The sequence below is a fragment of the Bufo gargarizans genome, chromosome 3 (genome assembly GCF_014858855.1).
Source record: "Bufo gargarizans isolate SCDJY-AF-19 chromosome 3, ASM1485885v1, whole genome shotgun sequence".
Lineage (NCBI taxonomy): Eukaryota > Metazoa > Chordata > Amphibia > Anura > Bufonidae > Bufo > Bufo gargarizans.
The window spans coordinates 448,730,558-448,742,394 of record NC_058082.1 but is presented as its reverse complement, the minus strand read 5'-3'; positions in this window follow the sequence as shown (position 1 = coordinate 448,742,394).

The following is an 11,837-nucleotide window of genomic DNA, read 5'->3' as shown; positions in this document are numbered from 1 at the left end:
TGGGGAACCTGTTACATTGATCTAATAGGTTGAATCCTCAAGCAGGCTTCAGTGCCTATTAGATGATTATACCAATACAGGCCACTAGGTTGGCAGCATTGCATTGGTATAGTGCAAATGAAGTGTTCAATGGTGTCTATATAGACATCAATGAACACAATAGGAAATCTAATGATTTCCAGTTATTGTCACCCAAGGTGATTTAAAAAAAAAAAAAAAAAAAAAGTTTAAATCGCCCCCTTTCCTTAAAATAAAAATACTTAAACTATAAAAAAATAAACATCATGGGCATCGCCACGTGCGAAAATGCTCATACTATTAAAATATAACAATATTAATGGCATACGCCAAATGGCGTAACGGGAAAAATATAAAAACACCCAATTTGGTGATGGATCATCACCACAGGTCCTTTTCCTGTGCACAGCAAAGAAGAAGACAGAAGAGAAGCCGGGCTGCGCGAGTAAGTGGATTAAGGTGAGTTATTATTATTATTATTATTATTTTTTTTTTTTAACCCCTCCAGCCCTATTGTACTATGCATTCTGTATTAGGAATGCGATTATTTTCCCTATGTACTATCCATACCTCCCAACCAATCTTTAGGATGCAGAGACAGTTGGGTGCAATGGTGAAGCCATCACCATTCAGCTGCCAGCCTGCAGAGCTGAATAAAAGAGTGTCGGTGCCAGGGAATAATGATGATTCCCAAATCCCTGCGCTCTTGTGCCCAGCACAGCAGGCACAATGATGTCAGTGTGCTCTATTCACCAGGGGAATGGTTCGAGGTGAGTTTTATTTTATTAACAACTCAGGGGCCAGAACTTCTGTAAGGGGACATTTAACTGTCTGGGGACACTAAAAGGAGGCATTCTACTGTAAGGGGGCATAATTACTTTGTTGGTGCACAAAAGGGGACATGGTGGGATTCGGGTGTTTACAGATAGACATTAAGCGGCGTGGCTTATGGTACTTTCACACTAGCAGGGGACTCCGGCAGGCTGTTCCTGCAGGTGACCAGCCTGTCGGATCCGTCCTTCCGCTAGTTCACGTGTGCCCCCAGACATGCATGCAGTACTTTTAGTCCGGCCGCCACTCGGCGTGCGCTGCCATGCTGCCGCCGGTACTCCGCCCCTGCTCCCAATATAGTCAATGTGGACGGAGCTGCAGTCCGGGGGCACACGTGAACTAGTGGCAGGACGGATCCGACAGGCTGTTCACCCGCCGGAACAGCCTGCCGGAGTCCCCAGCTGCTAGTGTGAAACTAGCCTTAGTGTAAAAAGAAATTGCTAATATGCTAATAATGTCCCTCCTTGGTCTTTTTAAAAGTTGGGAGGTATGCCTAGCTACATTATCTGCACTCAGAGAGTTCTCCCTTTGTTATCTGTGGTATTATATAGTGCCGCAGGTAGTCCGATAGATGCAGGTCCCACCATGGGTCCCATTCTCCCATAGAAGTGAATAGAGCCATGAATGTGGAGCCACCTCTCTATAGACTGCAGAAGGCAAATGAAGCTCTATTCTCAAGATAGAGTCTGCGTCTATCAGACTTTTATGGTATGTCCACAGAGAAGTCAGAGAAGGGAATACCCCTTTAAATGATTGACACACAGGTTTACCCTGTGGGAATGCACTCTTATTAACAGATTACCCACATTTCACGATGTATCACCCAGCTACCCTTTGTTGCACAATTTCCCGCGACTGAAAATCAGTTAACCTGAATAGGGCTTGCAGAAATCCATTTGCTTGCCACCCCATTTAAATTAATGGAACTGATTTTCAGTTGCGGACTCGCTGACAATTTTGCAACAAAATCTGCAGCGTGAAGGCATCCTAACTGCTCCGCTCAGCAACTGCAAAGTCTTAGAGGGAACATTGCGGACAGATTCATTCAAAGTGCCAGTGAAAAAAACTGACAGAACACGGATTGCATCTGGATACAGTCTGTTTTCACTGAAGGCTGCTAGGAGATGTTGTGTTATTCGCCAGTTTTTTCTGCATGCAGGACTTTTTTCCATCTAAGGGTACTTTCACACTAGCGTTTTTTTTTATTCCAGCAGGCAGTTCAGGCAACAGAAAGCTTGTTTTTCCGGATCTGTTAGACGGATCCTGTATCATCCGCAATAATGGATCCGGTATTCAAAGATCGAAAGCAAAAGTAGCTCCTCCTATGTTCTGGCGCATGCGCAGATCAGAAAACCGTATCCGGTGATGCGGCATTTTCCGGAACACTTGGTACCAGAACTGGCATTAATACATCTCTATGGAAATTAAAGCCGGATCCGGCAAGTGCGTGTCATGGTCTTACCTTCTTACTGTTCTCCTTCGTTTGACATGTGCTGGCGGCCATCTTGGTTTCTGGGTTTCTTGTAGCCTCCCACCCTGCGGCTTCTCCTTCCCACTGGGAGGAGCTGGATGCCTAGCTCATATATATAGGAGGTCTGTGGCTTCAGTTCCTTGCTTGGTCCTCCTGTGTTCACATGCTTCTAAGACTGCTGCTGCTTCTGGTTCCTGATCCTGGCCTCGTCTGACTACCCCGTTGGTTCCTGATCCTGGCTTCGTCTGACTACCCTGCTGGTTCCTGATCCAGGCTTCGTCTGACTACCCTTCTGGTTCCTGACCTCTGTCTACGCAAGACCCTGCTTCGGTTTAGCCATCCGTTTGGACTTTTGCTTACAGCTTGATTTTCAATAAAGCCTTCTTATTTCCACTTATCTCTTGTTGTACGTCTGGTTCATGGTTCCATGACATTAGGACCAAGCCATGAATTCTGACGGTACAGGGCCATCCTCGCTACCTACGCTGGTTGCCAGACTTGATCAGCAGGATCACCTGTTGGGTCGGTTCGCTGTGGCGTTGCAAACCCTGCTTGAACGCACGGCTCATTTCGCTTCCGTTGCCGATGGGTCGGTTGTCGCTCCTGGGCCCGCTCCTACTGCCGCTCCGGTTGTTGCGCCAGAGTCTACCCCGACACCTGTTGCTGCGCCTGCGGTGTCTCGGGGTATGACCGGTTCTGCCCCCCTTCCACAGCGCTTTGGGGGAGAGCCAACTCAGTGCCGAGGTTTCCTTAACCAGGTGGGCATTTATTTCGAGTTGCTGCCACATGCCTTTCCTACTGAGAGATCAAAGGTGGGCTTCTTGATCTCGCTGCTCTCGGACAAGGCCTTGGCCTGGGCCAGCCCTTTATGGGAGAACAACAATCCGGTGGTTGCCGAGTTTTCCGGTTTTGTTGCTTCTCTTCGGAAGGTATTCGATGTGCCGGCTCGTGCTGCCTCTGCTGCGAAGCTCCTTATGTCCATCAGACAGGGTTCACGATCCGTAGCTGAATACGCCATTGAGTTTCGTACCCTGGCAGCAGAGGTGGGCTGGAATAATGAGGCTCTGGTCGCTGCTTTCTCTCATGGTCTCTCGGATGCCTTGAAGGATGAGGTTGCAGCTAAGGACCTACCAGTGGAGCTCGAGTCTCTTATTTCTTTCCTGATTTTGATTGACACCAGACTCAGGGAGAGACCTTCCTTTAAGGAGAGCCTGCGGAGGTCTTCTAACAGATTGGCGCCTACGTTTGCTGTCCCACCCGTGCCTCCCTCTCCTCCCACGCCTCCTGGGGATGACTTGTCTGGGGGTGAACCCATGCAGCTGGGGTTTGCTCGCCTGTCCGAGGGGGAGAGGGTACTCCGGAGACGCGAGGGCCGATGCATGTACTGTGGTCTCGGTGGGCATTTTTGGTTGGCATGTCCGAACCGTCCGGGAAACGCTCGCACCTGAGATCCTGTCGGGGGCAGATCTTGGGTGGAGTCTCCTCGTCCCCGGTTTCCCGTGTTGACAAACCACTGATCACTGTTGTCCTCTCCTGGGTCGGGGGCTCGGTGACGACCCAGGTGTTGGTGGACTCTGGTGCTGGTGGTTTGTTCATTGATAGTGTGTTCACTGCCGCCAATTCCATTCCTCTGCAGCCTCGAGGTTCCCCACTGGCTCTTGAGGCGATAGACGGCAGACCCCTTCTGCCGCCACACGTGACTCATGAGACCCTTCCAGTGGGGATAGCCATTGGTGCCGTTCACAGAGAGTCGGTCTGTCTCCAGGTGATTTCGTCTCCACACTACTCAGTGGTCTTGGGGTACCCCTGACTCCAGAAGCATAATCCGACTTTCGATTGGAGATCGGCCGAGATCCTCTCGTGGTCACCGCAGTGTGGGGCTAGTTGCATCCATGGGCCTGTCAAGTTGCTGTGTACTTCCTCGGACTCTCTGTTGCCTCCTGAATACGAAGAGTACCGGGATGTATTCGATAAGGTGCGCGCGGTTGCCCTACCTCCGCACCGCCCATACGATTGTGCCATAGAGTTACAATCTGGTGCCGTTCCTCCTCGTGGCAAAGTCTATCCACTGTCGGTAGCGGAGAATGAGGCCATGGAGGAGTACGTGAGGGAGGCGCTTTCACGCGGACACATTCGCAAATCCTCGTCCCCGGCAGGGGCTGGATTTTTCTTTGTGAAAAAGAAGGGCGGTGAGTTGAGGCCTTGCATCGATTACAGGGGTCTCAATCGCATCACGATCAAGAACGCTTACCCGATACCCTTGATTTCCGAGCTGTTCGATCGCCTCAAAGGGGCCACGGTCTTTACCAAACTCGACCTGAGGGCGGCATATAACCTGGTAAGGATCAAGGCGGGCGATGAGTGGAAGACCGCGTTTAACACCAGGACCGGTCATTATGAATCCTTGGTTATGCCCTTTGGGTTGTGCAATGCACCCGCAGTCTTCCAGGAATTCATCAACGATGTTTTCCGTGACCTGTTGCAGCAGTGTGTGGTGGTCTATTTGGATGACATCTTGGTATATTCTGAATCCATGGAGGCCCACATTATGGATGTCAGACGAGTGTTGCAACGGTTACGAGAGAACAGGCTGTTCGGTAAGCTTGAGAAATGCGAATTTCACCGATCCCAGGTAACCTTCTTAGGTTACATCATTTCCGCTGAGGGGTTCTCCATGGATCCTGAGAAGGTTTCGGCTGTCTTACAGTGGCCCAAGCCCAGTGGTCTCCGTGCCCTGCAGAGCTTTTTGGGCTTCGCCAATTATTATCGGAAGTTCATCAGGGACTTTTCTATGCTAGCCAAGCCTCTCACGGATCTGACCAGGAAGGGCAGTAATTTCCAGGTCTGGCCGCTCGAGGCCATCCGAGCTTTTGAGGCTCTAAAGTCCGCCTTTGTGTCGGCTCCGATTCTGTCGCATCCCAACCCTGGGTTGCCCTTTGTCCTCGAGGTGGACGCGTCTGAGACGGGAGTAGGCGCCCTTCTGTCTCAGCGTAGAACACCAGAGGGTCCTCTGCTTCCTTGTGGGTTTTACTCCCGGAAACTGTCTTCCGCGGAGTGCAACTATCAGATTGGTGACAGGGAGTTATTGGCCATCGTGCAGGCCCTTAAAGAATGGAGGCACTTGCTCGAGGGTTCGGTGGTTCCGGTTCTCATCCTGACGGACCACAAGAATCTGACCTACCTTTCTGAGGCCAAGAGATTGACACCACGTCAGGCCAGATGGGCTCTGTTCTTGTCACGTTTTAATTACGTGGTCTCCTACCTACCCGGTTCCAAGAACATCAGAGCGGATGCCTTATCACGGCAGTACTCCGAGCTGTCCGGGGAGGAGTCGATTCCGACTTCGGTCATACCTCCGAATCAGATCCTGGCCGCCATTCGCACCAGCCTGACCTCTCCCCTGGGTGAGCAGATTTTGGCGGCTCAATCTGGTGCTCCCTCTGGGAGACCCAACGGCAGGTGTTTTGTGCCTGAGGAGTTGCGCACTCGGTTGTTGCGAACCTACCATAACTCCAAGGCCGCGGGGCATCCTGGAAAGAATCAGCTGTCCTGGGCTGTTTCACGTCTGTTCTGGTGGCCTTCTCTACGTTCCGACATCGCCGCATATGTAGCGGCATGCTCCGTTTGTGCCCAGAGTAAGTCCCCTCGGCACCTTCCGTTGGGCCTTTTGCAACCCATAGCCACCGGGGAGCGCCCATGGTCACACCTGGGGATGGATTTCATTGTGGACCTCCCTGCATCCCGAGGCCATACGGTCATTCTCATGATTGTGGATTGGTTTTCCAAAATGTGCCACTGTGTTCCTCTCAAGAAGTTACCCTCTGCACAAGAGTTGGCCACGATTTTCGCCAGGGAGGTCTTCCGGTTGCACGGTTTGCCCAAGGAGATTGTGTCGGATCGGGGGAGTCAGTTTGTGTCCAGGTTCTGGCGCGCCTTTTGCTCCCAGTTGGGGATTCATCTCTCTTTCTCCTCGGCCTACCACCCTCAGTCCAATGGGGCCGCAGAACGATCCAATCAGGCCTTGGAGCAATTCCTTCGTTGCTATGTCTCCGATCACCAAGACAATTGGGTTGACCTCCTGCCTTGGGCTGAGTTTGCCAGGAACACGGCGGTGAACTCTTCCTCTGGGACGTCTCCCTTCATGGCCAATTATGGGTTCCAACCTGCCGTGTTACCGGAGGTATTCTCTCCCCAGGATATTCCGGCTGTGGAGGATCACCTTTCCGTCCTACGTGCTTCTTGGGTACAGATCCAGAGGTCCCTTGAGGTCTCTGCGCAGCGCCAGAGACTCCAGGCTGATCGCAGACGAGCGCCCGCTCCTTCCTACCAGGTCGGAGACCGTGTATGGTTGTCCACCCGCAACCTCAACCTTCGAGTGCCCACTCCCAAGCTGGCGCCTCGCTTTGTTGGTCCCTTCCGAGTGCTTCGCAGGGTAAACCCGGTAGCCTATGCCCTTGCGCTTCCTCCTGGCATGCGGATCTCCAACGTGTTTCATGTCTCCCTGTTGAAGCCATTGGTGTGTAATCGTTTCACTTCCTCGGTTCCTCGGCCCCGTCCGGTCCAAGTGGGCAATCGTGAGGAATATGAGGTGAGCAATATCCTGGACTCACGCCTGGTCCGCGGTCGGTTGCAGTTTTTGGTCCATTGGCGTGGTTATGGTCCAGAGGAGCGTTCCTGGGTTCCCTCCGCAGATGTCCATGCTCCTGCTTTGCTCCGAGCCTTCCACGCACGCTTCCCTCAGAAACTGTTCCTTACTCCGCGGAGGAGGGGCCCTTGAGGGGGAGGTACTGTCATGGTCTTACCTTCTTACTGTTCTCCTTCGTTTGACATGTGCTGGTGGCCATCTTGGTTTCTGGGTTTCTTGTAGCCTCCCACCCTGCGGCTTCTCCTTCCCACTGGGAGGAGCTGGATGCCTAGCTCATATATATAGGAGGTCTGTGGCTTCAGTTCCTTGCTTGGTCCTCCTGTGTTCACATGCTTCTAAGACTGCTGCTGCTTCTGGTTCCTGATCCTGGCCTCGTCTGACTACCCCGTTGGTTCCTGATCCTGGCTTCGTCTGACTACCCTGCTGGTTCCTGATCCAGGCTTCGTCTGACTACCCTTCTGGTTCCTGACCTCTGTCTACGCAAGACCCTGCTTCGGTTTAGCCATCCGTTTGGACTTTTGCTTACAGCTTGATTTTCAATAAAGCCTTCTTATTTCCACTTATCTCTTGTTGTACGTCTGGTTCATGGTTCCATGACAGTGCGGTATTGTTCCAGGATTTTGGCTGGAAGAAAATACCGCAGCATGCCGCAGAATTTTGTCCGGTCAAATACCATACAAGGTACGGAACGGAAGACATCCCGATGCATACTGAATGGATTACTTTCCATTCAGAATCCATTAGGACAAAACTGATGCGTTTTTTTCCGGTATTGAGACCCTTTACCGGATTTCAATACCGGAAGAGAATAACGCTAGTGTGAAAGTACCCTAAAATAACAGATCTCAGACAAAAATGGCTAAAACAGATGCCAAATGTGCATAAATGAGCATAACGAATGCTTCAAATACAGGATCAGTTTTTTTTCTTCTAGAGGATGCTCACCAGTTACTCTGGAGCCCGGCCTACTGACCACGGAATCATGAAATCACAATACGACCGTGATTAGATACCAAAAATACGATGAGGAATGTAGGAAATTTAGGAAACAATTGTCAGATACCAATACTTATATTCCACTAGAGAGGGACCCAATAGAGGACTATCATAATCTGTTGGAGACTACAACGTGTCAGCCACATTGGATTCTGGCAACATTAGACGTCAGTTCATTATACACATGTATTAACCATAAACAGGGAGTACATGCCTTTTCCAAAATTTTAAGACAAGAAGGTAAACTCAGGGAAGAACAGATACAGTTTATATTAGATGGAGTTAATTTTGTACTTTTCCACAATTATTTTTATTATAGTTCTGGGTATTATTTACAGACGACAGGGACCGCCATGGGCACCAGGTTTGCCCCCAGCTAGGCTAATTTATGGCAGCATGGGAACAGGATACCATCATCCCCAAACTGGGTTCGAACCTGGTGCTCTGGCGTAGATACATAGATGACATTTCAATTATATGGGTGGGGGGAAAGGGGGTTCACATCAGTCATTACTAGAGTTCGTAGATTTAATTAATAGTAACCAATTCAATTTAAAATTTACCCTTAACATTAACTCTAAAATGGTGGAATTTTGGGATTGAAAAGTAGAGATGCGGGATGGAGCATTTATCTGTATTACATACCAAAAAGAAGTGGCCAAAAATAGTTTTATTTTAAGTACAAGTTGCCATCTACCAAGATGGCTGCTTAATGATCCAACGAGCCAATTTCGGCGTCTTAAAAGAAACTGTACACAGGTAGAACAATTTGAAAAAGAAGCTGAGCTGTTGAAAACCCAATTTTTGGAAAAACAATATCCATTAGAAGTACTGGATAAATCTCTTAGTATAGCGAAAAGGATTGACGGAACTTCATTTTTCACTCAAACACAAACAAGGGGAAAGCAAATGTAAGATTGTACTACCATTTAATGTAAATTATAAACAAAAGTAGCAAAATAGGTAATCCAAAAAACATTGACATCTGTTAAAAGAGGATAAAATACTGGAGCCCGTAATCCCTACCCAGCCCCCAATAATATACACTTGGGCACCCAATTTGGGCCTACAGATAGCACCAACGGTTAGGAATAATAAAACAAAAGTACCGTATATTCCGGCGTATAAGACGACTGGGCGTATAAGACGACCCCCAACTTTTCCAGTTGAAATATAGGGTTTGGGCTATACTCGCCGTATAAGACTACCCCTCCAACAACATTTACTTTGGCATCAAGATCTGCAGGTAATTTTAGTGCAATTTTCGTCTTTTGCCTCAGTACCATATTATGCCTTTCCAAGAATCTAGTACACCAGGATGCAGTGGCCTTAAACCTGTTGCTGTGATCTGGGTTAGATTTGGCTCACTGAAGTGCAAACAAAATTTTGTGTCACTACATAACCGTTTTGGCGATGCTCATTCACCATGTCTGCTACATGTTTTTCGAGTTCTGGCCAATGTGGGGTGCCAATTCTTAATGCACACTTACCCCTTGGCATACTCTTTAATGCTTTTTCATTTGCTTTCCAGTCCCGAACCATCTTTTCTGTTACTCCATATTCTCTTGCAGCAGCGCAGTTATTATGTTCCATGGCAAAGTTTACAACTTTAAGTTTGAAACTGGCTTCATATTTCTTTCTTCTTTCTGGTAGAGCCATGATGGGGTCTTGACTGTTAGCCATTTGTATGCTGTACTGTATGAACCGGTACAGATACTGGTGCTCTACTGTATGTACAGATACTGGTGCTGTACTGTGTGAACCGATACAGATACTGGTGCTGTACTGTATGTACAGGTACTGGTGTTGTACTGTATTCACCACTACATGTATCTGCTCCCCAGATAGACTCAGTTTTTTCACCACAGATAAGATGCACACCAAACTTCATTAGAGATCCGCCAACATTAGAATTGGCTGAAGTGCAGATGCTCCTGCTCCCCCCCCCCTGCCTTCCCTCAGAATCGCCAATCCAACCCAGTATACAACAACCAGCCAATCACAGTAAGCGATGTACCGGTATTTTCTGTGCACACTGCATACAAAGCCTGCTTGGATTGGGTGGGTCAGCTCTCCCTGCCTGCCCAGCCCTCCCTGTCTTCAAGACGATCTGAGCGGTAGTACGCAATGTGATACTGCCGGCATGAGAAAACCACTGAGAGCAGGGAGAGGGGGCTGCTTCAGGAGCGGCTAGCCGGGATGCAGCACACAGTGGCTCAGCTAGAGGGCGCCTGTCCCTGAAGCTGGAGAAGGACAGCTTCTCCAGTCTGTCTAGGAAGTAAGTTTCAGCACGCTGTATACCGGCATATGAGACGACACCCGGCGTATAAGACGACCCCCGACTTTTGAGAAGATTTTCATGTGTTAAAAAGTAGTCTTATACGCAGGAATATACAGTATCTCTAAATAATTGGATGACCCTAAATGGCTTCTATAGATGTGGTCAATGTCAAAATTGCAAGCAAACCAATTTTCAGAGAAAAACTAGTAAAATAAAATCTACAACAAACAATTTTAAATAGCAAATAAAGGAAATGCTCACATGTAATAGTAAATTGGTCATCTATTTAATAGAATGCCAGTGTCAAAAACAATATATGGGGAGAACAAGGAGGGCCCTTAAAACAAGAGTTGCTGAACACATTAATAACATCAAAAAGGGATATGAGAAACATACATTATCCAATCATTTTAGAATTCATGCCCGCAAACCAATGAGTTTGAAATGTATGGCTATTGAATCCGTTGGTGAAAATTGTGGACTGAGTAAACATCTCACTAACACAATATGTGTGCATGAAATACAAACTAACTGTAAACCTGCGCAATAACTCATCTAAGGATATGGACACATTGTAGCAGATCACGAGGACGTGTTACAAGTTTGCCATTCAATAAAAGTATTGAGCAATCCAGCTAACAAAACTAAATACAAACTGACACTACTAACCACATGCCCAAAACAAAGACATTATAAGGAAACCGCATTTTTTGCATTTTTTATCTTTTATATATGCGAGAGCTCCGCATTTAAAGGGACTGTGTCTATGAAATAGATTGTATGAATTTTGTTATTTATGTAAATGTAAAAGCCTTTTTTTATGCATTGGATTTTATATTATGTATAAGATTTAGTAAAAGTACAAGCAAATTACTGTGAGCCAGCCATTTTTTCATTATTACTTGGGTCGTTTTTTTTGTTTTGTTTTTCTGTTCTGACAGATCAGAAGAACAGAAAAATAAATGGTGATGTGACCTAATAAGGCTACTTTCACACTGGCATTTCTGGGTCCGCTTGTGAGATCCATTTCAGGGCTCTCACAAGCGGCCCAAAACAGATCAGTTAAGCCCCAATGCATTCGGAATGGATAAGGATCCGTTCAGAATGCATCAATTTGTCTGCGTTTGGTGTCCATTAAGTTTTTTAGACGGTCACTAAAACGCAGCTTGCAGTGTTTTGGTGACCGTCTGACTATGCGGAGCCTAACGGATCCATCTAGACTTAGGCCTCATGCACACAACCATTGTGTGCATCCGTGGCCGTTTTGCCGTTTTCCGTTTTTATTCGCGGACCCATTGACTTTCAATGGGTTCGTGGAAAAAATCGGAAAATGCACCGTTTTGCAGCCGAGACCGTGATCCGTGTATCCTGTCCGTCAAAAAAATATGACTTGTCCTATTTTTTTGACGGACAACGGTTCACGGACCCATTCAAGTCAATGGGTCTGTGAAAGAACACGGATGCACACAAGATTGGCATCCGTGTCCACGATCCGTGGCCGTAGGTTGCTTTCATACAGACGGATCCGAAGATCCGTCTGCATAAAAGCTTTTTCAGATCTAAGTTTTCACTTCGTGAAAACTCATATCCAACAG